The sequence below is a fragment of the Limulus polyphemus genome, unplaced genomic scaffold, assembly GCF_000517525.1.
Source record: "Limulus polyphemus unplaced genomic scaffold, Limulus_polyphemus-2.1.2 Scaffold413, whole genome shotgun sequence".
NCBI classification, from domain to species: Eukaryota; Metazoa; Arthropoda; class Merostomata; order Xiphosura; family Limulidae; genus Limulus; species Limulus polyphemus.
In genome coordinates, this window is record NW_013666023.1 from 515,658 (window position 1) to 520,431 (window position 4,774).

The window sequence follows — 4,774 nt, forward strand, 5'->3', positions numbered from 1 at the left end:
CAAACGTCATTGGCCAACTGTGTCTTACAGACAATATTATCATTATCTCTAAAAATATCATCAGAATATTTTTATTTTAGGGTAAATAATTTTAATAATTATGTTTAAATATGATTATATAATACATTTTAATACAAATTAAACTGCAAATACAATACTAATTAAAGCTATAATTAACCCGGTAGCTGTAAGCTTATTAGGGTTAATAATAATAATTATACAGTATTTTATTTAATCACACGTCGCACAATGGCTCAGCGACAAGTCTGAAGGTTTACAAGAATAAAATCCGGGTTTCGATACACCTTGTAAGAACAGCACAGATAGCTCATTGTGTAACTTTTGAGCTAAACGCCAAACAAAACTTAATCACATTTGAAAAAAAAAATGTCTTACTGGTACCTTAAATTTAGTTACACCATTTTCATTTATTTCATAATTAAAGATAGATTATTAAATATTTTGGTGCTTAAAAATCTTCTTTTTAGCCATTGCAATTTTATATTTAAATCCTTTGATCACCGTATTCTATTACGATAAATATCACTTTTTTACTTGTAAGTAATAACTTTTAGTCTTTATAATGATAATATTCTGTATATTGATAATCACAGGAAATACTTTAGCCAAATATACCTTTTATAAATTGTTTCATTTTTATCCCTGTAATATTAATTGTTTGATATTATTCTATTATGAAACAATTGGCTTTAGTATAACTGGTTAAGTACCCTACCCCCCAAACCAAAATTTCTTAATGAATTACTAACTATATCAATGATAAATAAAAAATCTTAACATATTGACTCTTAACATTTTTTCAAATAATAGATTTTAATTGATATAAATTTTAGCATATATATTTTTTTCAAATCTTTACTTAACATGTTGTTTACAGCTTGAATTTTTATTAACATGTAAGCCAACCACTCTGCAAACATTTACAATTAGTATTATTTATACAGCTATTATGATGAACATGTAAATTTCAATCACCTTACTTTTCAATTCCAAAAAGCATATATTTAGTTTTAGTTACATTAACACTTAATTTATTTTTAAAAATTCTACTGTTTCCGGATAATTTAACATTTTAATTTTATTACTTCTTTATTAGCAGCGGTATGTGTTAACGTTTTATTCAACTCCATATAACGCTACCACCGTGAGCTCGATGAGGAAGCTTGCTCAAACCGCATAATCTGATTAATAACAGTTTTGGAATGATTATTTTTTCATCAAAGTTTTCCGTTACGTAAGGAATATTATATTAGCAATCTTTGCTCACAAAACATAAATCGCAATTTGCTAAAAGTTCAAAGTTTCTGATAATTTAAAAATAAAACAAATATTTCCGACAATCTCAAGTAAAGACGTGTTAGGATATATCTCATACGTATTCTGTTTTCTTTCATTCTTCAGCTATAGTGTGTGGGTGTGCTTTTTCCTATTTTTATAATATAATGGTAAAATGATTTATAAGACACGAATCTTCCTGCAACAAACATAAAAGTTTTAAACTTAAAACAAAGTCATGTACTCCTGTAGTTAAAACTGATTGGTTGTTCTTAAAACGAATCTGAAATACCATTTAGAACATCTCTATAACCACTATACATCTTCTAATTCAGTTGAAAAAAGTCTAGAAAACTATCAGTTCTTTTTTTCTGTACAGAAATATTTAACATAAAGAACGATTTAAATTATTGGTGATCTTCCATATTTGTTTATATTATTCTGTATTTAAAATTTACTGCCAGGTTTCTTTGTTTCATGAGCTTATATATATATCAAAAAAGAAATTTTGTAAACAATTTTAATTTGATCCCCACGGTGGACACTGCGCAAATGGCCCATTGCGTGGTTTCTTGCTGGAACAAAACAACCTTCAAATTATTTTTCTAAAACAATCATTATATAATTGTATTACTTCCTATAAACAGCTTTATTTTAATAACCCGAGTTTCTGGATTTAAATATTGTGGTTAAACCCCACAAGAATTTTACTTCAATTTTACCTCAAAATATCTGTGCAAAAATAAAACGCGAAAAGCAAGGAAGAAATAAAGGTTTTGTATAAAATATTTGTTACTGAAAATACATATTTTAAGCGTAAACATAAATACAAAAAATTAACAATCCTATATTTTCGAATGTTTAAAGCTGAAACTGTATTATTTGTGGCATACGTAGCTAATGATTTCTTAGTACATCAGCGAAACGGCGCTAATTTGATGTAAATTGTTGGTCCTTTTAACTTTACATATATTGAAAAATTTCTGACACTATACTCGCCAGAGAAACCAAACCGTATTCTTCTCTCATACGTAAGATACTTTATTATCGTCAAATACGTTTTGAAGAACAATAGACGACTTTCATAGGTTAAACTGTAATAATTAATTAATCGGACTCCCGCCTACTAATAAAGAATAGCTTTTACCATGTAAGGCTTACTAGACCAAGACATTTCATATTTCTGTTTCTAAAGTCAGTGACTTTACTTACAGTTGGACTATATATCTTAAGCAGCGGCTTATAATATCGGTGTATGAATCTATTAAAGAGCATGTATCATATAAAAACCGAAAAACTTCTACTCATGAATATTATTAATTCGGTTTACTTGGTATTAAATTTTAACCTGTATTGTAATATTCTTGTTTTCACTCTGTTTGAGTATTATGTTCTCCTTTCTTTTTCTTTGTATACTTATATTATTTAGTAAACTGAGTAGACTTCCATCAGATTTATTAATTAATGAAAATAAATTAAATGCATTTTCAGACCCATTCAAAGTTCTTTTATAATTTAATGACTAATCCGTGGCGTACACAATTCAAATTCTTCCATTGACATGTTTACTGCTATGGAAGTAGTTAGTATAATATCCGAGAAGGACTGTGAAAATGAGCACAGAACAAAAAATGGAGGTACAATTGCTTAGTCATCTAGGGAATAACAGGTTATAGTCCAAGAAAGTTTTCTAATTGCTGGAGATCTCATTGTCCCATAAATATATCTTAAACCTTTAGGGAATAAAATATTATACTTCAACAAGCATTTCCAATTATCGGAGGTGCAGCTGCTGTGGAAATATTTCATAATTCTTCGGGGAGATAATATGTTCTACTTCAACAAAGTTTTCTATATGCTAGAGGTGTATATGCTGTTTTAATATTCTTTAACCCTCCAGGGAAAATATGTTTCATCTCAACAATATTTTATACTTTCTGGAGTTGCAGCTGTTGTTTGAATACTCCTTAGTCAACTGAGGAATCACACATCCAACTTCAACAAAGTTCTCTTATTGCTGTAGATCCAGTTATTATTAATATATTCCTCATTTCTATGAGCAATAACACGTTGAATTTAAACAAAGTTTTATAATTACGGGTGTTACAGTTACTGTTCTAATACACCTTAATTCTCTCAGGAATAAGATGTTGCCCACCAACAAACATTTCTAATTGCTGGAGAAGTTTCTGTTCCAATATTCCATCATACTCTAGATAATAAAAACTTCTACAAATTTATATAATTGCTGGACGTAAAATTACTGCTTGAATATTCCTATAATATAACAAAGTTTCCTATTTCACTCATGACAGCAGCAGTTGTTTATTTTGTAAGTAGTGCAGGATTCTTCAACCACTGAATTCCCTAAATGCGATGATTTGGGCTATACTTTTTTATTATTTAAAGAATGAACTTATCACATGTCATAGATTTTCAAGGCAAGTATAGAATATAAAGTTAACATCAGAATATGATATTTTGCCTCTTAAATAATAGCTGTAATTTGCCAATATCATCTCAAAGAAACGCTGTAGTCCATTACTTTCCACTGATATTTGCGTGAAGGACTAAAAGACGTGGAATATTTAGGAGCATAAGATCAATTATTTATAAATTAATAAACTTACTTGGATAAAAGGCTACAAGCTTTATTAAAATCACTAGAAAAAATTATAACATCTAATATTATGATTGGGATTTTAATAGAGATATTTAAGTAACACAATTGGCTTTCTAAATAACAATCACTATGGTGTTGTTGTTTTTTCACAAATGATATTCAAAAGTAGCAACAATAAAAAATGAGCCAAAACATACAAGGTTTTCCCGTATTTGAGCTCTTGCTAAAATTTAAGGTTTCTAAAGTTTTTTTACAGCTAAATTTAGTTTTCTAGTGTATGTATTCAAGTATGGTATATTATATTTATCTTAAACGATATGAATTATACATGATAACCAAAACCAATAATCTTTAAAATGGGTATGTGTATACATAGTACATATAGATATTAATATTTTTGAAGTATTAATGTTTTTCCGAGTTTCTTAACATGTTTTACTTTAAAACCGTCCGAAAATGTTTTTATTTACTTACAAATGAGTGATGCTTTAAGTTGATCTGAAAATCGTACTTGTTTATAACGGTTAGCATACTCTTTTCTTATAGTTTATAGTTGACACCCTTTTTTAACACAGAATATACAAGTATTTCTAGTTTCAGCACTTTGTATATTTATCTTTTTAGGAATACTTGTATACCCTGTGTTGGTTTCAGCGCTTTGTATAGTATTACGTATTAGAATTTCAAATAGCCTGAAATTGAGTAAACTGATAAATTTAAATTTAGTAGTTAAATTAAAGCCGATATATAGACAGTTTATGATATTTGCCAACAAGATTGATACACACTATTTTCGTTTTTAACACAAATACGTTTTAATATACACACAGCAATACAATTTACAATAACAATTAT